Source organism: Alligator mississippiensis, chromosome 5 (assembly GCF_030867095.1).
Source record: "Alligator mississippiensis isolate rAllMis1 chromosome 5, rAllMis1, whole genome shotgun sequence".
Taxonomy (NCBI): domain Eukaryota; kingdom Metazoa; phylum Chordata; order Crocodylia; family Alligatoridae; genus Alligator; species Alligator mississippiensis.
The window spans coordinates 83,714,407-83,739,569 of record NC_081828.1 but is presented as its reverse complement, the minus strand read 5'-3'; the positions used below and the strand labels follow the sequence as shown (position 1 = coordinate 83,739,569).

At 48.4% G+C, this 25,163-nt stretch overlaps 1 protein-coding gene across 12 annotated transcripts in view; it reads left to right on the top strand.

The window, feature by feature from the left end:
* Positions 1–25,163, top strand: part of TNS3 (tensin 3) — a 571,451-nt gene that overhangs the window by 64,144 nt on the left and 482,144 nt on the right. For 6 of the 12 annotated variants that reach the window (XM_059728562.1, XM_059728561.1, XM_059728560.1 and 3 more), the window contains exon 1: positions 21,014–21,342. The exons of 2 other annotated variants lie outside the window; for them this stretch is intronic. The gene's annotated coding sequence lies outside the window, so the exon portion shown is untranslated. Of the gene's footprint in view, positions 1–17,214; positions 17,439–20,990; positions 21,343–25,163 lie in introns of those variants that run through there. 4 more of the 12 variants (XM_059728568.1, XM_059728565.1, XM_059728555.1 and 1 more) reach the window with 3 other exon arrangements.

The window sequence follows — 25,163 nt, the reverse complement described above, 5'->3', positions numbered from 1 at the left end:
TGACAGCTTTAGGTTTGGCTGAAGGATCCAACAGAATAAAGTTTTGTTTGTTTTTTTAATTGGGCTTCAGGGTATTCTTGAAAATATTCAGTATTCTTTTGCATTATTTGATTGTCCCATATTTTTTCCTACAGCAGCTAGGCACCACCATTTCTTAACCTGTGAATCTCATTATGTAATTTCTTTTCATTCTAGTCCTGAAGAAAAAAGACATAGCTGTTGGGTACCATATGTGTGTGGTTTGCAATATGTAACAGGTCATCTAGGCTCCCATGCATGTGCTGTGCAGGACAAAAGGTCGGCAAGTAAATGCTGCTGACAGGCTCGTTGCAGCATGTCTTTGGCATATCCACATATCTCCCTAGTGAGTGTCCCCTATGACCTAAGCTGATAAATTTACAACAAAGGGGGTGCATCTACTTGTGCATTTGATGTAGCACCAGTTAACTCAGGAGTAAATTACTTGCAAGTAAATGGTGCCAGACAAGCATCTACACGTGCCAGGAAGTGGGAGCAGATTTGCTGCCAATCTGCTCCTGCTTCCCAGGGCCCTGCAATGGGCTTCTGCCACCACCAAGCTCCGGCTGCAGCTGCCAGCAGCTGGAAGCCCTCTTCAAAAGCCAGCCCTGCTTGCTGCTCTGTCCAGCCACTTCCCTGGCCAGAAGTGTGCCCAGTGCAGAGACAGCATGCAGCAGCACTCTCCTCCCCTCATGTGCATCCCTGCACTATGGCTTCTGCAGTCCCTGCCCTTGGCAGTGATGACTAGAACCCCATGGTCCTGCTGGCCACTGTGCTGGCCCCGCTGGCCTGTTGCACTGACCACCACCTAGCCCATGGCAATCTAGCCCCTCCTGACTCCCCCATATGCAGTGACCACTTGCCTGCCCACCACGTGCTGTCTCAGGGCTGCCACCGCACACATGCTGCCTCCACCCTGTCCGTCTGGCTGAACCCCATCCAGAAAGTGACCTCTGGGGCCCTCTTGGGCCTCCAGCCCTGCTACCTCTGGGCCCGCCAGGCTAGCCAGGAGTGGTGGTGGCATGTCATCCAGCACAGCTGGACAATGAGCAGTGGCTGGAGGCCTTCTACATGACCTGGGCCACCTGCAAATTGCTGAAGCAGCTATAGCCCCACCTGGAGCAGCAGCACACTGGCATGCTGCTGCCCCTCCACGTGGACACCCACCTGGCTCTCGCCCCACTCAAGCTGGCCACACTGGCCAGCCTGAAGTAACATCCACCACCTGTTAGGTATGGGCAAAGCCACTGCCAGGGATGCCATCCTGGAGGTGTGCAGCACCCTCCAGGGTGTGCCGGCAGACACTGTGCTCCATGTGCATGACCCCCTGGCAGAGGTGGTGTGGTTAAATACCCTGGGATTCCCCCAGTGCATTGGGGCCCTGGACGGGAGCCACATCCCCATCACCTGCCTGTCCCACAGAGACCACCCCTGTTACACCCAGAGGGGCTTTCACTCGGAGGTGCTCCAGGCCACTATGGACCACTGCAGGGCCTTCACACATGTGAGTGCCAGCTGGCTGGGCAGTGCCCACGACGCCTGCATCTTCTGGAAAGCCAACCTATCCTGCCAGGCCTGGTGGACAGTGGGTACTTCGGCCCGGGGGTGCTGGACCTGTAGCTGGGCACTGTGGTGGTCCCATCCCTCCTCATCAGAGACCCTGCACACCTGCTCCTGCTCTGGCTCATGCAGCCCTACACCAGCCACTTGGACCCCACCAGGCCCACTTCAACATCTGCCTGAGTCAGACCTGCGCATTGGTGGAGTGGTTCTTTGGCTGCCTCAGGGGCTTTTGGCACACCCTCACTGCCCACCTCAAGTTCACCAAGGACAACCTCCCTCGGATAATATTTGCAGCCTGTGTGCTGCGTAACATCTGCGAGGCCTGGGGAAACTCTTCCACAAGGCCTGAGTGAAGGAAGCATGGCACACAGAGGACACCTGGCAGTGGGAGCACCATCTGAGGCTGCAGCAGCAGTGGTGCCCCCCCCAAGCTGAGGCCCCCTCCTTTCCCAACAAACAGGGCTCTCTCCTTCCCCAAAAACAGACCCTCCCCTCCCCACTCAGGAAACAGAGCCCCTCCACAACCCACCCCAGTGACCAACAATAAAACACCTTCTTCCTCATGAAAACTTTGTTCAATGACCTTTGTGTGCCACCCTGGGGTGGGGTGCCATGGGGTGGAGGCAACTAGGGGGCAGAGCCTGGAGACAGGTGCCAGCACCCCAGCCTCTGTCCACTCCCCCATGGGTGCACATGCCGTGGTGAGTGTGGCAGGTGGGGAGCTTGCCCAGGAGTGATGGTACCTGGTGCTTCCCCAGCGCAGGTGGCTCCCCCTCTGGCATCTAGTGTCCAGGGCCAGCAGGGCTGGCATGCAGTCCTGGCCCTCCTGTAGGCAGTTCCAGCTCCACACCCATGGCCCAAGAAGGGGCCTACTGCTTGGCTGTGGGTGGCTGCCAGGGAAGAGGCAGGGCTAGGGTCAGGAGCCAGGCAATGGGTGGCACAAAGGTGACCACCAGGGCCAGAACGGTGTCCAGCACCCAGTGGTCATCATCTCTCACCTGCACTGCCTGGGCCAGTCTGGTGTTCTGTTCCTGCAAAGCCTTCACCCACTCATGCTCCAGGGCCAGGAGCTGCACCCAGAACTCCCAGTCTGCCCAGTCCTCCACCTCGTCCTGCGCCTTCTCATGGGCAACATCCTCTGCCCACCACCTGTCTTGGCGGGCTATGTACTCCATCCACCACCTCTCCTGCTGGGTCACATCCTCCGCCCACCAGGCCCTTGTGTCCTGCAGCCAGTCCTCTGATTCTGTGACCAGACAATCCAGGAGAAGAAGCCTGTCCAGGGTCCTCCTCTGGCAGAGCTAGTGTATCTGCAGGGCCTCAGCTGTGGATGGTAGCGACCCTGAGGGAGCATCCCAGCTGCCAAGGGCAGCCTCTCCCCTGCATGCAGCTGCAGACCCTGTAGAGCCATGAGACAAAAGCTGTTTGTGAGAGTATACAATGTTTCAGAGATAAGATGATCTGTACCAGGGGTTGTGTACTGCCTGGTCATGTACAGGTGGCCAGGAACCATGATAAGTCAGCCTGGCAGTCCTGGGCCCAGGCAGCTGCCAGCCTAGCCCCCTGTCCCTGTGAGCCGGAGGCCCACTGGGTGCTGGCCACAGGCAACCTGCCTCCCCGCCTGGTTCCCAGGGCAGGACAGGACAGGCTTCTGGCAGCACCTGCCATAACAGCTCCAGACCCTGCTGCCCCCCACCTCCTTCTGCAGGGCAACTGTTCTGCTGTGCTGCAGCCCAGCCCATGGCGCCCAGGCTTGGGGTGCAAGGAGTTCCTAGACAACTGGGGCAAGGAGCTGCCTGTGCCCCCACCGTCCCCGCAGAGGTCTTCTCTGGGGAGGCACCCTGGAGCCAGGCCGCCGCCGCCGCCCCCCCCCCCCCATGACACCACTGTGCCCCAAGCATCCCCCTGCTGCACATGCCCTGGGCAGTGCACACAGACTTGTTTGTGTAGACTGAGGGATGCCGGCCCTGACAGTTTACACTCCAGGGTACTCAAGGAGCTGCCTAGCATCATAGCTCAGCCCCTGGCACAGATCTTCGAGAACTCCTGGTGCTCTGGTGAAGTGCCTGAAGATTGGAAGAAGGCCAATGTGGTGCCTATCTTCAAGAAAGGGAGGCAAGTGGATCTGGCAAACTACAGGCCCATCAGCCTGACTTCTATCTCGGGGAAGGTCTTAGAAAAGATTATCAAAGAAACCATTCTTAACAGACTGGCCGATGGCAAAATCCTGAGGGATAGCCAGCACGGTTTTGTTGCAGGTAGGTCTTGCTTGACCAATCTTATTTCCTTTTATGACCAGGTGACCTATCACCTGGACAAGGGAGAAGAGATTGATGTCATATATCTTGACTTTAAAAAAGCCTTCGATCTGGTATCCCATGATCACCTCTTAGCAAAACTGGCTAACTGCGGCCTCAGCCTCAGCACAATCCGCTGGCTGGGGAATTGGCTCCGTGGTAGGACCCAGAGGGTGGTAGCTGATGGAAGTCAGTCATCGTGGTGTGTTGTGACCAGTGGGGTCCCTCAAGGCTCTGTCCTTGGACCTACATTATTCAACATCTTCATTAGTGATGTGGACATTGGTATCAGAAGCAGACTGGCCAAGTTCGCCGATAACACCAAACTCTGGGGTAAAGCATCGACACCTGAGGGCAGGAGGGTGATTCAGACTGACCTTGACAGGCTCAGGAAATGGGTGGACGAGAACCTGATGGTGTTTAACACTGAAAAATGCAAGGTTTTCCACCTTGGGAAGAAAAACCTGCAGCATCCTTATAGGCTCAGCAGTGCTACGCTGGCTAGCACTACGGGCAAAAGGGATTTGGGGGTCATGATTGACCACAAGATGAACATGAGCCCTCAATGTGATGCTGCAGCAAGTAAAGTGAGCAAAATGCTGGCTTGTATGCATGGCTGCTTCTCAAGCAAATCCCGGGACGTCATTCTCCTATTGTACTCGGCCTTGGTGAGGACACAGCTGGAGTACTGGGTCCAGTTTTGGGCTCCACAATTCAAAAAGGATGTGGAGAAGTTTGAGGGTGCAGAGGGGAGCCATGTGCATGATCAAGGGTCAGGAAAACAGACCTCTGATGAGAAGCTGAGAGCCATGGGACTCTTCAGCCTGGGAAAGCACAGGCTCAGGGGTGATGTGGTGGCCACCTATAAGTTTATCAGAGGTGCTCACCAGGATCTGGGGGAACATCTGTTCACCAGAGCGCCCCAAGGGATTACAAGGTCAAACGGTCACAAACTCCATGATCGTTTCAGGCTGGACATAAGGAAGAACCTCTTTACTGTCCGAGGCCCCAAGGTTTGGAATAGACTACCACCGGAGGTGATTCAAGCACCTACTTTGAATGCCTTCAAGAGGCATTTGGATGTTTATCTTGATGGGATCCTATGATCCCTGCTGACTTCCTGCCCCTGGGGCAGGGGGCTGGACTTGATGATCTTCCCAGCTCCCTTCCAGCCCTTATGTCTATGAAATCTATTAAATCATCCCATGACCCACCCCAGCCCCTGCCCCTGCCCCATTCCCCCCCTCACTATGGGGGCTTCTATCTGCCCCCCTGCCCCTTCCTTCTCCCCTTGCCCTATCCCCTCCACAAACTTACCTCCTGATGTGAGGAGGAGGGGGGGGGGGGGCTTCATGCATGTGCGAGCACGCTCAGCCCCTTCAAATATTTTCTCCCTCTATGAGTGCCAGACAGTGGCACTGGGGTGCAGGCTGGCTGGGGCATCTGGCATGTGGCCTGCCCAGAGGGACAAGGGGCCTGGAATGGCCTCAGGCTCCCTGCTGGTGTGCACCACGGCTCAAAGTGCCTGCAGGCTTTTAAAGGCCTGAAGCAGAGACAGCCTAGCCCTGGGGCAAGAGAGGCTCTCCGCCCAGAGCCCTGAGGCTAGCCTGAGGCTGACCCCCTAGTGTCAGAGATGACCAGGGAGCAAACACGTTCCTGAGTCGCATCTACATGTGCACTACTGCACAGTAACTAATCCTGCATAAATTTGGTGCCTGCATTGGCAGATATCAAATTTACTCATGATTAGGGGTTTTTACTGTGCAGTAAATGTGCGCATGTGTAAACACACACACTTATGCAGTGAACTATGCTACTGCACAGTTAACCATCTTCAGTAGATGCGCCCAGGGACAGGTTACATGGAGTCTTTTTTCTGACAAATAGGATATATGGCAGGAGAAAGCAAAATAAGACCCATGGGCCAGATCTAGCCTGCCAGGCCATTCTATCTGGCCTACGGGGCCCCTAAAAAGTTTAAAAAATTAATATTTATCTGCTCCTGGCTGCCTGTCAAAGATGACAGGAGCCTGGGGCAGTAGGACCCAGGGGGAGCTAGCAGCAGGATTAAGCAGCTCAGCAGCAAGACCTGCCCAACCCCACCCCCTCAGCCTCCTCAGCCCCACAACCCTGCACCCCACAACCGGAAGCCTCTGCCTAGCAGAGGCTTCTGGCCTGGGACTGTGGGGCAGTTTCCACTTCCCTCTGCCAGAGAGGGAAATTCAGATAAGAATGCTGCCACTCCCCCGTGACTGTAGCTGCCATTTCCCTGCTTTCCTGCTCACTGCCAGCCACTCCAGTACCACATGGTTCCCGGCTGCATTGCCGGACCATGGGAGCACACGTCCCACGCCAGTACCCCGGGGCCAGGAGGGGAGGGGTGCGTGTGTGTGTGCAGGAAGGGAGGGACAGAGTGTGTGTGTGTGTGTGTGTGTGTGTGTTCATAGGGTGAGTCCAACACATACACCCCACAATACACATGCACCCACACCCCCCCTTGTACTGCCATACATGCAGACCCCCACATCTCCAGCCACCCTTCCCCTACACACATCTCCCCACAAACCCCACCCATGCCCCACATATCCACACACACAGGTGCCCTTGCCCCACACCCATACCCCCCACATCTATCCCCTCCTACAAAACCCACACACACGCACCCCCACACCCTCCTCCACACCCACACCCCCCCAGCCCTCCACAAACCTATACCCACACCCCCTACAATATACAAGCGTCAGACTTCACTTTAAGCTATTGTGCAATCACCCCTATGTACACTACACAAACACATGGAAATAGGACAAAAATATGTTTTGAAATCAAATTAATGAATGCTGTAGATGTTTGATTTATATAATTTGGTATTTTTCTGGTTCCTAGATAGCAAAACCCCTTGCTGAAAATAGTACTTCTGGGGGCAAGGGGAGGGGCTTCTGGAGGCAAAGGTCAGGGGTTAGGGGGCAGGACTTCTGGTCACAAGATGGTAACCAGGGGGTGGGGCATCTGTCAAAGGGCAGGGCTACCCATGCAGCCCTTGACAGCTTGCCAAAACTCAGAAAGTGTCTCTCCACCTGAAATAATTGCCTGCCCCTGGCATAGGGAGTCCCTGAAGAGAACTGCTGCAAACCTGGATCTCTTGGAATGCGGGTGTGGTTTTTCTTGAGCCTATTTCATTTGTTTTTCCTTTGTCCCTTGGAAGAAATTCATTCCTGTGCAGAAGACCAGCATAAGGCTTGTTGCTGTTTGTGTTGCAAAAGTGCCTAGAAGTCCTGGTCAACAGTTGAAACCCCCGAATGCTGAACACTATATAAACATATAAAAATAAGGCAATCTCTCAAAGAATTTGGACCTCAGTTCATACCACTAAAACCCCAAGTGAAACTTCAGTATCACGTTTACCTTGTGCCAACCTTCAGCCTGTGCTCAGACATGCCCTTTGGTTCTTTTCTTCCTCTTACATGTGTAAGCCTTGGCTAACCCAGTGCTAACTACAGCCATGTCCAATTGTTCAGGACCTGGGGTGCCAGGTAGCTTTACCCTCTGCTCAGCTCACCTAGGAGCAGCCAGAGGCTCTCTGAGAGGAGAGGCTCCCTTTACAATGGAAAGACCTTGCAGACTCAGAAATAACTATTTACAGAATGTAATTATATACAGGAGATAATTGCTATATGCAAGTGAACATTAAATAATATCAAAAGTTTGAAACACTCTATTTACAATGCACGAGGATAAGTCTACACAGGAATAACAGTTGATAAGTATTTACACTAAAAGGATTTTCAAATCAATGAATATAACGCAAATAACTTAGGCACTATGTTAAATACTCACTGTATTAAATCCCTAATTAATTATTTACAAGTAATAGCCAGTCACTCCAACTATGCCCAACAAAAGGATGGAGGGGCAGTCCCTCACTCCTCTCATCAAACGCTTGTGTCCTCCAGCTGCCTCGGGCTATCCCACACAGGCCCAGGCATCTTGCAGTCAACATAGGCTGTTTTCATTCAGACCCCTGCAAAACACAAATCCTTCCCCACGCACTTCCATGTGCTCTTCTCTGCCAGGGCATGGCCTCTCCAAGCCCACAGAGCTGTTTACCCAGTTAAACACAAGGAAAGCAAGCTGCTGCCGGCAGACCAAACAGCACCTCTGGGCTCACTTTCCCTTTAGGCAGTCAGGCACACCGAGGCTTCCCCTCAGATCGGGCTTCCCTGGGTCATAGCCCACACAGGCATCCTGGGGACTTTCCCAAGCTGGCGTCTCTTTCCGCCAAGCTGTGCCAGCCCCACCACAGCCCTTTCCTCAACCACTCACAGGGGATTTATCACACTCTTAACGACCCCCGCAAGCCTCCAAACCCAGCAGGGAATCGCCATCCTGCTCTCTAGGGGCTTCCCAGGGCTATGTCCCCACCCCAAGGAATTTGTGAAGCTGGCTCACGAACTCTGCATACTCATTCAGGGGTCTGCTCTCTCCTGCTCAATGCTTCAGGTGCTCCACTGGCCTCTGGCCCGGTCACAAAGGGTATGGCAGGTACTTGTGGGGTGGGACCACGCTGCAGGCTCTTCCCAGCCCTTCCACGCAGCATGTGCCTCTTTTCTCCCAACCTGGGGGTGGGGTGACACTGGTTTTAAGGGGAGCTGCCCAGCCAGTCTCTGGGCTGGAATTTTCCTGGGCTCCTTATCTGATTTTTTAATCTTGCATCCCCTTGCTGGGGGTAATACAAATATGGTGTCCCTGCTGAGACAGTTTCCTTCAAACATTCAGGCCCAACCAAGGACACTTGGAAGGTAAATGCCCTGTAAACTTCCTGTTACACATGCAATAAAACTACTCTGTAACCATACACGCGCACACACACACGCTCGCGCACACACACGCGCGGACACACACACACTTCCCTGCTACTGTCTACCGTTTGGAATGATTCATGCTTTTATTCCTGTGCTCTTATTGATGTCAATGTCATTTAGGACTGTGTAAAGTATCTCCTCTGATCCACAGAATATGAGTGTCTTGTTCAAAGTGTGCAGTCCCCCCCTCTTGTTTTATTCTAACCTGGGGAAGAACACAACCCTAGCAAATTATAAAAGTAATTCAGAATAGTTAGTTTCCTGCATGAGAAATAGGGTGAGAGCCCATCAGTGAGACACTGCTCACTCTCCGGAGGAAATCCATGTCAGGGTGTTCTTTGAAGGGCCTACATGCTTGGTGGAAATTGAGCTGCTCTCCCATGCGCTTGGCAGCGGACCAGAAGTATTTCTGGTCCACTTCTGGGTCCACCGCCAGCATGCTGGGGGGCCCTCCATGCTCCTGTGGGATGCTCCATCCTCCCCACCTTTGCAGTGTTCAGGAGGGCTCGGTCCTTGGACCGATACTCTTTAATGTCTTCATCAGTGACTTGGACGAGGGAGTCAAATGTACTCTGTCCAAGTTTGCAGATGACACAAAGCTATGGGGAGAAGTGGACATGCCGGAGGGCAGGGAACAGCTGCAGGCAGACCTGGATAGGTTGGACAAGTGGGCAGAAAACAACAGGATGCAGTTCAACAAGGAGAAATGCAAAGTGCTGCACCTAGGGAGGAAAAATGTCCAGCACACCTACAGCCTAGGGAATGACCTGCTGGGTGGCACAGAGGTGGAAAGGGATCTTGGAGTCCTAGTGGACTCCAAGATGAACATGAGCCGGCAGTGTGACGAAGCCATCAGAAAAGCCAATGGCACTTTATCGTGCATCAGCAGATGCATGATGAATAGGTCCAGGGAGGTGATACTTCCCCTCTATAGGGCGCTGTTCAGACCGCAGTTGGAGTACTGCGTGCAATTCTGGGCGCCACACTTCAAGAAGGATGCGGATAACCTGGAGAGGGCCCAGAGAAGGGCAGCTCATATGGTCAAGGGCCTACAGACCAAGCCCTACGAGGAGAGACTAGAGAAACTGGATCTTTTCAGCCTCCGCAAGAGAACGTTGAGAGGCGACCTTGTGGCTGCCTATAAGTTCATCACGGGGGCACAGAAGGGAATTGGTGAGGTTTTATTCACCAAGGCGCCCCCGGGGGTTACAAGAAATAATGGCCACAAGCTAGCAGAGAGCAGATTTAGATTGGACATTAGGAAGAACTTCTTCACAGTTCGAGTGGCCAAGGTCTGGAACGGGCTCCCAAGGGAGGTGGTGCTCTCCCCTACCCTGGGGGTCTTCAAGAGGAGGTTAGACGAGTATCTAGCTGGGGTCATCTAGACCCAGCACTCTTTCCTGCTTATGCAGGGGGTCGGACTCAATGATCTATTGAGGTCCCTTCCGACCCTAACATCTATGAATCTATGAACCTATGGTACCTCGAGGCGTGTAGAAAAAACATTTAAAGCTGGCCAAATTGCTGATTCTCCGAATCAGCAACAATCTTCCGATTCAGCTGAATCGAATTGGGGACAGCCATCCGAATCAACTAATCGAATCACTGTCCCCCGATTTGGGCTGAATTTGAATCAAATATGGCCTGTTTCGCACATGCCTAGTAATAGGTTCTCAGATCAAAGTATAGCATCAATCCAAACTAGTGACTGGCTTGCCTACTGATTGCACTGAGCTCAGCATTGCACATACCCATTTGTGAAAGAGTGCATGGAAGCATTTTATTTCTCCCTGTGGGCAAGGGGGTTAAGTAACTTATGGGTTCTTAAGCCATCAAAGCTTTGTTTGTAGCCAGCCCACCACCTCTTGCTGAGGTTCATACCTCTAGCTGCTTCTCACAGCCTGGATCACCTTTCAGCACATGGCAACAGCAGGAAGTGAGGGGTGTAATATAATTGACAAATCCATTTTTATCATTTCTGTTTTATCTCAATAGAGGAAAACAAGCTGATGTTGAATTATGATATTACCTCTGCTTAATACCCTTGCCTACCATTGATTTCCTCTGTTAGCTTACTGGAATCCTGCTGGTTAGAATTCCATAAGTCAGGAGTTCTCAGCCAAACCTAAGTCCTAAACAACCTGTAAATATTGAAAGATGCAATATGAATTTGATGAAGTTTTAATGAACGTTTGTTGTTGGATGGTGTGTACTTCGTTCCAGGCACCTTTCTGTTCTTAATTAGCTGAGTGGTACAAGAGAGGTGAAGGAGTGGGGTGATGCCAGTCAGTGGTGATGCGTAGGGGGTGCATGGAGGTGCACATTCACCCCCTGAGAGCGCTGGTGCACTCCTGACTGGCCGCACTCCCTGCTTAGGCAATGGGCAGGGAGAGCTGGCGGGAGCGCTGGTACCCCCCACTTGGAGCGCTGGCCAGAGAGTGGGAGCACTGTGGCCACTCCTAGAAGTGCTGCAGCCACTCCCAGAAGCGGGTGAGTGAGATCAGCAGCGGGGGGCCCACCCCCAGTCGCTGACCAGTCACTGGGGGGGGCACATGGCCCTCCCTCCCCCCCCCCAGTAAAGTGGCACCAGTCACTCATGATGCCAGCCTTATGGAGAAGAATGTCTCTATGAGCAAGGGAATAACTTATTTTACTGCCATTCTCCAGATAACCAAGGAAAGCCCCTCATTAGTACCTGCTGACAATTGGAGTAAAAACCTAGCTGCCCTCCAGGGTAGCAGGTGATATGTTTCTGTGGCCACAGAATGTCAGTAGCTGAGCTAAAAGGACTCTACTTGAAAGTGGTCAACAATGTGCTACATAGAGCTTCTGTTCCTCTATTTGGTCCTGAAAATGCATAAATTTTGAGTTTACAATACAAGAGCGTTAGCAGGACTGGGGGCTTGGAGAGAAGCAACTTTTTCTCCCATATCTTCATCCTACTCTGCTGACAAAGGGTGGGATTGTTCCCTTAATTAAAACCAGGGGTGGCCACAAGTGGCACAAGCAGCTTCAGTGTGTATCACATAGCCGACTGGGGAGAGGACGGGCAATACAGCAGCAGATGGGAACAGAAAGCAGAACAGGAGATCAGGCAGGAGAAGTGGATTGGAGTATTAATTTGGGAGGATGCATGGCTAATTTGTGGTGTGCGTGCAAAAAAGGTTGGCCCCACTCATTTACCAGATTCAAGGAACAGTATAATATATATCCCTCAGCTTTCCTAATTCATCCTTTATTTGCTTCAGTTATTTTTGTACCTTTTTATAAGGTATAAACTATAGTTTCAAAGAACACTATAAGTCAAGTATGAGCTATATAAGTATGAGCCAAGTACTGTACACAATAGTAGTCATTTCTGTAGATTTATTTTACTAAAATCTCTCTTTTTCTTTAAATCTTTCCTTGAAATGTGAAATAGCAGGAAAAAAACATTGTTTGTATTAGCAACTGGAATGAATATAAGTCTTAGGGGGTTGACCCCAATCTATCTTTGAGGACAACTGAATGAAGCATTATAAACTCACTTCCATATGGTGCTTACTATTTGCACTCAACCAGATATCTAAACAGTGTGAGAATCTGGTAATTCAGCAGTGCAGAGAAACTTCAATAAAAAGTCTGGGAGTACCAGGAATGCAGGGTCAGACCCCCTAAAGTGTAGTGTGCGAAAGGAAAACCGGATTGCATGAGCAGTGCACTGGGTGTGGGGGCAAAAGGTAGTTTGCAGTTTACTCTTAGATTGATTTTGATTATATCATTAAAATACAAAGTCAGTCCACTAGAATTATGCCAGTATAATAGATACAAATGTAGCCCCTTATATTGATGTATTTCATATGTGTGTGTGTATTAATTAAATTTCTTATCTGTATAAACACCTTGCAAAATCATAAATGCCGTCTCACCTAAGTACATTAAATTTTTTATTTATTCTTTCAGGAGAATCAAACATCATTAGTTTCTCTACCATCATTTACTCACTGGGGAAAAGGGAATTCCAGAATGTTTTCTGTCTGGCTGATGAATTGCACTACATTGTGGGCATGTCTACACGGGACATTTACTGTGGAGTTGCCTAATTAGTTCCATAGTAAATAGCTCAACATCTTCATGTGCAGGTCTATGAGGCTGGAGTAAACTAATAAACTGCAGCAGGGTAGCACTTGTAAATACAAGTACTATCCTGCTGCATAGTTTTTCATTCTGCAGCATGGCATGTGTGGACACTGATCGGGCTGGCTGGGTCTCGAGGCTTCTTCAGTGTGGGGGCTGCCTGCTGGCTAGCCCCACACTGGATTACCTGTGTGCCCCAGCCAGCCCCTCTGCAACACATTGAGCCTTGTCAGGGAAGTCCTGGGCTGGCAGGCTGACCCCTGGGTTCCCCTACAAGCTGAGGCTGCTCCACCCTGGCTCAGCGTGCTGCAGTCCAAGGTGCACATGTAAACATGGCACCCAGGAGCAATAAACTCTGGCATGATAAGCACCAGAGTTTATTGCATTGCATTAATATGCAGGTATAGATGCACCCTTTTACAGCTGATGAGTTTATGTATACACACAATAGTTCCATAAATCAGAATTGAACTGGCCATTAAGGATAGAAAAGATCCTTTCATCAGAACATCAAAATCTTCCTGGATGAAGATCAGGTCCTGTAACTTAGGTATTGGTTTTGTTCAGTTATTCAGCTTCTGAAAAGGCTTATCTATTGTGATGAAGATATTTTCTGCATGAAAACCCAAACCAGTGAAGTGATTATATAAGGAGGGGTTTGAAGACTCTTTGACAGAACCAGGCTCTGTTGAAATTGTGAAACTTGTAAATTCTTGGGGATTTATTTGGGGAAATAAAACGTTCTGACAGTACCCATTGACATTTTTGGAATTAAATGTTTTAATTTTCATTTTGAAAGGGACATTTCATTTGGTTTTATTTTGATTATATTATGCAATTTAAAAAAAAATTTAAAACACACTGAAATATTCGATTTTGCTAAAATCAAAGTGTTTGAGGGACACAAAACAATTACTATAGCATTTTCTTTCATGGAGAATATTAAATGTTTTTACTTCAGCTCTGATTTGGAATATAAAGCAGATGTCAAAATCTCAAAAGTCTTCATGAAATGGGATTTGGTCAACTGCACATGCTTAACTTCAATGCCAGTTATCAGCTCATATGCTCATAGCTAAGCATGAGCTTAAGTGTCTTGGTAGTGAAGTCCTAGTGAAGAAAATCAAGATTTTATAAATGTCAAGCATACGTGTAAAAATTGTGCTTTGGTTGGAATCAAGTAGTTGAGGATCATATTGGAGATGTCCTTGCAATGGTGGTGCAGAAATGCTTTGCCCCACTATCCTGTCTTTGGAGTAGGGCTATGCCAGCACTTAGAGTTACAGTATCAGGATCTGGATGTGTTATCCATATTTGGTTCTGGAGGGGAATACATGCTATTTTTTTCTTGTTTGTGCGAAAAACTTCTTAGCTTCTATATTGCTATACTAAAAATGAAAACAAGCTAGAACAGTGGTTCTTAACCTTTTTAGAGTCAAGGCACTCACGGATAGACTGGAAGCGCCCCTCAGAAAATGCCAGCTCTTAGTTTTCACTCTTTTTTTTGCCTACAGTCATAAAATAGAACATTGTTTATATTGCAAAGACTTCAGAATTACCACAATTATAGATTGCTATCTGAAATCCCGGGGGTTTGTGACTTGCGTTTGCAAACCTAAGGGCGCATCCACACAAGCGCGCACATGCATCTTGCCCCGCCTCAAACCCTTTGAGGCGGGACAACAGGCACGTGCAGGGACAAAAATATCTTCCCCGTGCTGCAAACTTGCAGCGTGGGGAGAAAATTAGACCCCTGGATATCCAGGGGTCTAAAAAAAGTTAAATATAAAAAAGTGGGGCAGATGAAGCATAAAAAACCTGAGGCAACCAGAGGCTGGGTCCTCCATAGAGATGCTCTGGCTGCCAGAGTGTCTCTTTGGTTGCCCCTCACCCTGAAGCTGAAACATGCGGCTGGCCAGGCTGCGTGTTTCAGCACCAGGGCTCCAGTGCTAGTGAGTAAGGGGTCGGGGGGGCTGGAGGAGTGGAAAAGGGACTGTGGGGGGGACCCCTGACGGCCCCACCCACTCCCCCAGCCCCCCCTGACCCCTGCCAGCCCCCCTGAGGCCCCCGACCCCTGCCGGGGCTGCCCCCCCCCGCCAGCCCCCCCGAGGCCCCCGACCCCTGCCCTGTCTGGCCCCATCCCCCCAAACCCCCTCCATCCCTGCCCCCCCAACCCCATACTTAAAAAAAACGGAAAAAAAAACCCACAGCACTTACCGGCAGTTGGAGGTGCTGTGTGCCTGACTGGGGCCCCACCCACACAGTGCGGGGCAGGATGACAGCCCCAGCCTAGGCCCTCCTGCCCCTCTGCTGTCCTGTGCTGCCCAGGGGGTCTCTGCCAGGAGGCTGCAGAGCCCCCCCCACCCTGCTTTTTTTTCCCTTTTTTTTCTGTTCTTTTTCTGGGTTTTTTTTTTAAGTGGTGGTGCCTGGGGTTGTGGGGGTAGCCTTAAGGGCCTGGGGGTGCAAGTTGGGGAGTGGGGCTGGGTGGGAAAGCTATTGTGGGATGTGGGGGTGTGGCTGGGTGGGGCAGCTATTGGGGGGGCTGCAGCAGCTGGTGGGGGGTGGAGGATGGGGCCAGGTGGGGCAGCAATCAGGGGGCTGGGGTGGGTCATGTGGGCCTTGCAGGGGGGGTGGTAGCCCCTGTGGGAGCCATTTGGCCCCCGTTGGGGGGCCATACCTCTTGTGTGAACCCCCTGTTGGGGGGGCTGTACCCCTTGTGAGAGTCCCGAACCCCCTTTTGGGGGACTGAACCCTTTGTGTGTGGGACGAACCCCCTGTTGAGGTGCTGAACCCCCCTGTTGGGGGGGTGTAGCCCTTGTGTGGGGGGCCAACCCCTTGTGTGGGGGCCGTCGCCCTGTGGGAGGGCAGCAAAATATGTATTCATGAATTCATGAAACCTGTACTTAAGGTTCACTTTATTATTATGATAAGAGACTTGCTTTAACACTGTAGATAGATCAATAAAACATTGTCCAACTGATTGCTGTCTCTGTCTCACTCTCTCTCTCTCTCTCTATCTCTCTCTATAGTGGTCTTTTTTTTTTCTTGTGGAGGAACATGGATTTGGGGGTATTTTAGAAAGTGATTTTGGGATTTTTTATCAGGGATTCTTCAGTCTTCCAACAGGGAACACCAGAATTCCTGCTAAGGAGGCCAGTGGCAGGACCCTGCCTGGCACCTTGGACCCATCTGGCTGTGGCTGACCTCCTGGCCAAATGGGGCCAGGAGGGCATGCTTTGACAGTTCAAAGCTGGCCACCACACCCGGAACATCTTCCGGGCAATAGCCGCCCAGATGGCCGGGCAGGGGGCACAAATGGCAGTAGTGCTGCACAAAGGCCAACCCTGCAACCGCAGTCCACTGGCAGCTGACCCAGAGGGGCAGATGCCTTTACTGGCTCTGCAGTCCTCATCTGAGTCTGGCAGGTCACAGCCAGGAAGCAGCCCCCACTGCCAGACTGCTGCAGTGGGTAGAGGGTGCAGGGAACTATCAGGGCTGCTTCAGCAGTCCAGCTGGTACAAGGGGTAGTGGCCACAGGTACCAATTGGCTGGACCCCAGAAGTTCCTGAGAGCTAGTAGCCCTAAGCTACTTGCCAGGGTGGCTTTTTATACTGCTGGGGACAGCACAGGTGCTGGCCATGGGCTCTAGCTCCCCCTGACTGAAGATCCGGAAGGAGCCAGGCAGGGTTATTTTGCCCCAAGCAGCACAATTTGCTCCACAGCAAAGTGCATGTCCGAGCATGTGCGCTGAAGCAAAAAGCCTAGGCTCAAATTTGCACCGCTTCTATTTGAGCTGTTGCAAGTGCACGTGTTTGCATGTGTGGACGAGCCCTAAGAGTGCAAACATGGTGTAGTGCGCAAGTTTGTCATTACCCTGAAATAGAATGGTTTTCTGAAAGCATACTGTTAGGTTTATAATAATTTGGATTATTAAGAAGTATTAGCTTTACAGCTGAATACAAGGCATGACCTGTGGCCTAGCAATGCAGCTGACCACAAGGCAGAATGATAACTAGGCCTTTGCTTGTGTCAAGTAATCATTTTAACTGCACCAAGCATTTTCTGAGTTAAAAAGTGAATCTGTGTCTGTGTGCTAAAAAAAAATCAACTACAGCAAGAAGTAAGATAAGACAGAGAAACCATTGTTTGAGCTTACTGGTTGTGTCCTTGAGAAGTATCTTCTACTGTGTAAGGTTTTGCTAACATAATGTTACTGTTACTTAACTTTTAGCTTTTAAAAAGTGCTAGTTCAGCTTAATAGAAATATGCTGTTACAAAGATTTGTAGAGCACCGCCCCAAGTATTGCTTTTTGTTAACCATATAGTCTTGCTTTGTTGTAAGAAGTATAAAAGATCGCCTCACCCTTGAGGGGGGGCCATTTTGCCTTTTGCTGGCTTTATGGTCTTTGCTCGAGCAAATAAACAGCTGTCTTTCTTTACCCGCGTTGTCTGTCAATCAAATTACAGCTAGACAACGGACCTTAGGGAGGTTTCTCCCACCACAATTTGGCACCCCAGATGGGACCCGTCTAGCTTGGAGCCTTTGGAGACCTCCACCCCCTGACACCCCAGCGCGCACCAGGTGAGTTCACCTATTTGGGTCAGTCTCGGGAGGTGGACGGTCCCCTCAGGACCAATAAGGCGGGATCCTCAAGTCGGGTAAAGGAACGGTACCGGCGAGTACCTCAGGTCAGGTATGTTTTTGGTTTCTATCTGGTTTCTGGTTTTCTTGTTTTACCTCTAGAGGTCTCTGGAAGCAGTCTTTGAGGGTATCTGTCTGCTGATCTAAACGCTAATAGAGCCAGCAGCCTCGCCAAAAGGCAAAAGACACAGATATAAGGTAGAAATGCTGTTATAACGGCCAGTGACTAGGGTCTCGGACTCAAGACGCCCCTCCTCTCGGAGAAAGCCAGTGGGGTCCGAGAACACCGGTTGTTGTACGTGGACGAAACAGCTTCTAGGCAGGTAGAACTTAGGGAAATAAGACTGCTTGTGCTTGGATATAATCATGGGTTCCGGTCTAGGGAAAGTTATTCCTGATTCACCCCTTGATTTTATGATTAAGAATTGGAAACATTTGGAGGGGGGGCGGAACTGTCCAAGTCTCGTATGGCAGAACTCTGTTTAATTAATTAGACGTCTCATATGTCTCAATTAGATTTGGGAAGACAATGGCCAGAAAATGGATCATTTGACCTAAATCGCCTGGCTGCCTTACGAAAGATCTTGGAGGACCTCCGCCCTGGTCAAATTAGTTATTGGTATTTATGGGACAACGTTGCTAGCAAGCAATTAAAACCTTTAGCTTCCCAGACCCCTGCACCTTTTTCAAATCTGTTAGCTCCCCTTCTATATCCAAAACCTGCTGCACCACCGTCATATTCAGAAGATGATTAGACCCATGCCTAGGCCCCCTAACCTACCATTGATACCACCCCAAATGTTTGAACCCCAAAACATTGCCCCTAGGCCGGCTGAGGGACTGGGAAGTCTTCGGGAGGCATCACCTCGATTGTCTCTCTCAGAATCCCCGAGTCCCGGATCTGGAGACGGGTCAAGAGATCCCTCTCCAGATTCCAGTTCCACTCCGATTTCAAATCGCACTCATCAAAAATTGTCTAAGCCTGAACTTCAGTTACCTCTAAGAGAATACCTTGTGCCTGGCGAGGGTGGAAAAGTTATCAGTCACTGAACACATGCTCCGTTCTCCACCACAGACCTCTTAAACTGGCAAGAAAACACCCCCAGGCCCAGAGATGATCCCGAAGTAGTTCTAAGACGCTTCAAAACCATTTTCATGACTCATAACCCCTCCTGGTCAGATGTCATGCAGCTTCTCGAAAGCCTCTTAACTATGGACGAGAAGACTCAAGTACTACACCATGCTGACCAATTTCTAGCCGATCAGCCCCATAAAAACCACCCCATGCCTAATGGCGTGCCCAGGCAAAATCCGAATTGGAATTACAATCAGAAAAGGGGGCAAAATTCAATACAAATGCTGAAAGACAGCATTTTAGAAGGATTAAAGAAAGCAGGAGATAAAACTACAAACTGGTCCAAAGTGACAGCTACTGTTCAGGGTCCCGAAGAACACCCTTCAGACTATTTTGAAAAACTCTGTAAAGCTATACGTCAGTATGGAAACATGGACCCCGAAACACCTGCCACTTTGCCTGTGTTAAGACTTGTGTTCATAAGTCAGGCTAGCGAAGATATTAAAAAAAAGCTTCAACATAACACTGAGGGTGTTGAGGGCAAATCCATGGCAGAAATCTTAGCCATTGCTACTAAAACTTTTAATAAAAAAAAAACAAAACAAAAAAAACCAAAAGATGCAGAAGAGCCAGTCTTTTGAGATTATAAAGCTGCCTGCAGCTTACTTCTCTGCACAATTAGATCCAGTGACAAAGCGGGGAGTAGGCTGCCTTCGTGCAGTGGCAGCAGCTGCAATCATAGTCGAAAAAGCCCAGGAATTAGTCCTCGGATATCCCCTTATCCTCAAGGCTCCACATGCAGTTGCCCTACTTCTACTCCAGAAAAATACTCAACATTTTTCTCATCAGAAAATAAACAAGTATAAAACCACACTTTTAATGGCTACAAACCTGGTCATAGAGAGATGCAATACCCTGAATCCAGCTACTCTATTACCTCTACCCAGCGACGGGAAACCAGACTCCCACGATTGCCTTCAAGTTGCAGCATTTTCAGACAAACCCAGGGTAGATCTTAGTGACCTACCCTTAGACAACCCTGACTTGATTTTTTTTGTAAATGGCTCTTCAAAATTAGTAAATGGAGTTAAAAAAATGGGTTATGCAGTAGTAACTCCATTTGAAGTACTTAAAGCTAAACCACTGCCTGGGCAGTTGAGCTCGCAGGTGGCTGAACTTACTGCCCTTACACGAGCTTGTCAATTAACATCAGGCCACTCTGTAAATATTTGGACTGATTCTAAGTATGCCTTTGGAATCTGTCATGCCACTGGACAATTGTGGAAACAGAGAGGATTTATGACAGCTTCTGGAACTAAAATATCAAATGCTAAACAAGTCAATGATCTCCTACAAGCTATAATGTTGCCAAAAACATTAGCGGTAATGCATTGCCCAGCTCATACCAAAAAGGGAGATCAAGTCTCAAAAGGCAATGCCCTGGCCGATGCTGCAGCTCAAACAGCAGCCTTACAACCACTATCCGCCCTAGCCTTCCAAGCTCAAATTCCCCAGTCAAAGGCATATTTGGGAATATTGCTAGAGCCAAAAATGTACGAGTCTACACCACCTTTAAAACAACAGAGATGGAAAGTGGCAGGAGCCACCTGTAAAAAAGATGGAATATGGCGATTGCCAGATGAAAGGATAGTGTTACCTAAAGCAGCTCTTAGACCCTATCTGCAACAACTCCATCAAAGCGAGCATTTAGGTTATAAAAAACTTGCCACTATCACTAACAGGCTGTTCTACACACCCGGAGTCTACCAGGAAGCAAAAAGGCTTTTAAAACACTGCAGTATATGCAAAAGGTTTAATATCAAGGAAAAAAAATCAGGACCCCCTGGGGCCCACCCCTGGGCTTATACTCCCTTTAAAAAACTGCAAATAGATTTTTCTGATATGCCTAAAGACAATGGGTACAAAAACCTCCTAATAATTGTTGACCAACTCGCGGGGTGGGTAGAAGCTTTCCCCACCAGAAGAGCTACAACACAACAAGTAATAAAAATACTCCTTAATGAAATTATACCCAGGTTTGGTCCTCCACGTATCATTAAAAGCGATCAAGGATCGCATTTTACTGCTGACATAAACAAAACACTGGCCAGCTGCCTAGGAATAGAATGAAAATTCCATACCCCTTGACACCCAGAAAGCTCAGGACAAGTAGAGAGAATGAATCAGACCCTGAAACAAAAAATTAGAAAGCTATGTGCTGAGAGCGGGTTAAAATGGACTAAGATTCTCCCACTGGCCCTTATGTCCATCAGAACTACCCCCAGGAGAAAACTAAACTCAGCCCTTACGAGCTGCTGTTTGGACACCCTGTTCCCCAACATTTCCCCTTATTCCCAACTCACACTTCTTCTCTTTTAGGCAATGAAGGACTCACCTCTTATATTTTATCTCTACAGTCTCAGTTAAAATCTCTCTATAGGTATGCTGCTTTAAGCCAACCCCTCCCTGCCGATGTCCCGGCACATCACATCCAGCCTGGAAACTGGATATATATAAAAACTTGAAAACGGTCTCCCCTTGAACCTAAGTAACAATGACCGTATCAAGTCCTCCTCACCTCCCACACTGCCGTAAAAATAACAGAGAAGGACAACTGGATTCATTATACTCGTACAAAAAAGACAGAAGTTTCACCAAAGCTCAGGATCGGCTCCAACGCAAGCTTCCCTGACCTGGAAAAGGGGAAGCCAGAAGAAGACGACTGCGGACTTCGTGGGAGCACCGCACGCCCACCTGACCGCAACAAGGGTGAGCCAAAAACAGACAAAAAAATAAAAACAAACACCTCCTGAACCTACAGCCCATTAGATAATATAAAACTCAAACTAACCAAGGTCCACTAATAAACTGTCACCCTTTTGGAGTCCTGCCCAGCCCAGAAAACACCAAACTCCAAGTACTGCATCCTCTGAACACTTTTGGATCAGCTGAAACCGAGCACTTTGAGACTGTAACATGTCCCAGAAGATCAGTTATTGGAGCTGCAGGGTTGTGCATACTGTTTGTGCTGATTTTGGTTATAATATGGTTTTTATAACTATGTTATTTCTAATCTTTCTCTTTGCTGGAGAAATAAGTCTCTCACAGGGGTCGGCTATAGCTGCCAGTTGCTGCAAATGTGCTAATCCTGGTGCCCGAGGTTTTCCTGTCTGGATAAGCAATTCAATCGAACACTCTGATATAGATGGGAAGGTCAACATTGCCCGTTAATATCCTCCCTCACATTGCTGTAGTTCAGCAGAAGTTCGGGTATTTACTTATGAAACAGAATATTGTGTAAAGCCTAGCCACCCAGTTTTCAGACAATTTGCAGAGTCTCCTCAGGCTAAAACTACTCTTAAACCTAATGTTGCCCACATCTCTGATAATAATATATACCTCCAATACGTTGAGAGAGCCGCTAAAGCAGAAAACTAAAGTGATTGTTGGGTGTGCAGTCATTTTCCTCTCCACACTCAAGGAGGCATTCCTATGACTCCCATCCCCTTGGGCCCCATCGAGTCACTTTTAAACCCCTCTAATAACCAAGCTTGGGACCAAAGTCAGCAGGAGTTCCTTTTAGTAAAGCCTGTTGTTGGAGATTGGTGTTTCTATATAAACTGCTCAGTATCAAACTGCATTAATTTAGGCACAAGCATATGTCACCACTATTTTACTAGTTCTAGTGGAGGAGACTGGCATAATAATAACACAGCAACTCCTACCTATTACAGCTCTTACAATGATTTCTACAGCAGCAAAAATTTAACCAAGGGCACTAATCCTATCTACACCCCCATCTCCTCTTTAAATAATACCTTGTGGTATTGTTTATACACTGATACCTCCCGGGAACAATGCTTCTTCAATGGAACTGCAAATCCTTCCTTTAAATCAAAGGGTAAACGCAGGGTGCTAGGGTTAAAAAACGGGGGCCGAATACCTCCTAAGTATTCAAACCTCGCTGCTTTAAAAGGACAATACTGGGTCTGTGGCTCCCACGCCTACCATAAAATCCCTGCCAAAGGAAAAGGTATCTGCTATCCGGCAATGCTAAAACCCTCTACGTCCTTTGCCACACACCTTCCACGGGGCAGGTGGCGAAACAAGAGGGATTTACAAGAAAGCCGTGATATAATAGATAAATATCAAAAAACTCCGCTTACCAAAAGAGTGTTAGTCGGGTGTTCTTTAGCAGGTATACTCCCAGGAATAGGCACTGCTTGTCTTAGAAGATTTACACTACGCCTACAAGCTGTGATAGAAATCATGGCTCATGAATTCAGTAAAGGTCACAAGGAACTCTCAAAAGCCGTTGCTGCCTTGGCTGACACCCAAGAAAAACTCAGACAAATGATAATTCAAAACCGTATAGCCCTTGATTTTCTCCTCGCTGCTCAAGGGGGAGCTTGTGCAGTTATCAAACCAGAATGTTACATTTGGGTTAACAGTTCTTTTACAATAGTACAAACCCACCTCAATGATACAGCTGTCCATATCCAAAAAGCCGAAGATATAACAAAAATCCCCAAAGATACATCTCTTAGTTAGCTCACAAATTGGTTGCCTTCCCTTACAGAATGGCTTAAACCTTTTGTATTAAGCTTAATTGAAATTGTTATAACTATAATCTGCCTGTTGTGCTGTTTTCAGTGTCTATGCTCTCTAGAACAACAGTTTATACCAAGACAAATAAAAATGTATGGTCAGTTTATACAAATATCCAGCATCAATCATCAAAACCTAACCCCACAAGAAGTTGAATACCTAAAAGTGTGTTCCAAAATTTCCTCTAAAAAATTGGAACAAAGGGAGGAGTTGTAGTGCGCAAGTTTGTCATTACCCTGAAATAGAATAGTTTTCTGAAAGCATACTGTTAGGTTTATAATAATTTGGATTATTAAGAAGTATTAGCTTTACAGCTGAATACAAGGCATGACCTGTGGCCTAGCAATGCAGCTGACCACAAGGCAGAATGATAGCTAGGCCTTTGCTTGTGTCAAGTAATCATTTTAACTGCACCAAGCATTTTCTGAGTTAAAAAGTGAATCTGTGTCTGTGTGCTAAAAAAAAATCAACTACAGCAAGAAGTAAGATAAGACAGAGAAACCATTGTTTGAGCTTACTGGTTGTGTGCTTGAGAAGTATCTTCTACTGTGTAAGGTTTTGCTAACATAATGTTACTGTTACTTAACTTTTAGCTTTTAAAAAGTGCTAGTTCAGCTTAATAGAAATATGCTGTTACAAAGATTTGTAGAGCACCGCCCCAAGTATTGCTTTTTGTTAACCATATAGTCTTGCTTTGTTGTAAGAAGTATAAAAGATCGCCTCACCCTTGAGGGGGGGCCATTTTGCCTTTTGCTGGCTTTATGGTCTTTGCTCGAGCAAATAAACAGCTGTCTTTCTTTACCCGCGTTGTCTGTCAATCAAATTACAGCTAGACAACGGACCTTAGGGAGGTTTCTCCCACCACAATGGTGCCTTTGAAAGGATCTCAAGGCACCCTAGGGTACCATGGCACTCTGGTTGAGAATCACTGAGCTAGAACAATTAATTACTTTCAGTTTTGTCTTTTCCACCCTTGCTCCTTAGAATGGGTCCAACTAAGTGTAAAAGCTCAGTGAGTTGCTTGGCAGTAGTCCTGAGTACAGCAAGGTATAATAACTGTGTGTCACTAGGTCTGACACAGCTCTGGCTCCCCTTCTCTTATTTCTTTTTCTTCCAGGGAAGTCGGGGCCAGACCTTGGCAACCAAACAGGATTTTTTATCGTGTCAAAAAGTATAGAGTAGGCCTCTCCTTCTTGCTCTCTCCTGGACTTACAAGAGACATTGGTGGCAGCTGAGGTTTACAATGAAACAACCTTGTATATAGCTTTGAGTGGCTGACTTCAATTCAGTATTAATTGGTAAATAAAATTGCAGCCTCCATGTTTAATCAAACACTGGTGATGTGGTTGTTTCCACAGCCACATCAAGCAAAACAAACACACAGGCCCTGATCCTGCAACTTTGCTTCTCCCCAACACATGCATACATTTGCTAACATTGAAGGATACTTCTGAGGACAGAATTACACCCACATTTATGGATTTGGGGCACACACATTAACACACATAAGAACTGAATTGGTGTTTTTGATGCTCTGGTGATCCCTGCATTTCTTGTACTTTGTGCACTGATAGCCAACACAATATGCATAAATACTAAATACCTGAATGTGAAATAAAGCACACCCAGTGAAAATTAGGAAGGAGGAGACCTCTGCAAGATCTGACAGTTATTCAAGGAAGAAATGTCTGTGAAAAAGGAGATGTTTTCAATCTTAATTTTCATGGTAGGAGAAATGGGGCAGATGATCAAAAAGAATTTGTGCCATTTCTTCTATGATGTTTATTAGATTCTCTGGAGAGGCGCCTTAGAACAGTATGTATGCCCCTTTCTGTTGCTGCAGTGCTGCAGAGCAGTTCTTTGCAAATCTCTCCTAGAAGGAAGCTAGAACAATGAGACAAGTCTGCTGGTGACTTATTCAGATCTGGCAAAGGTGGAGAGTGACTCACCTGCATTCATTTGACATGCTGAGAGCACCAGAA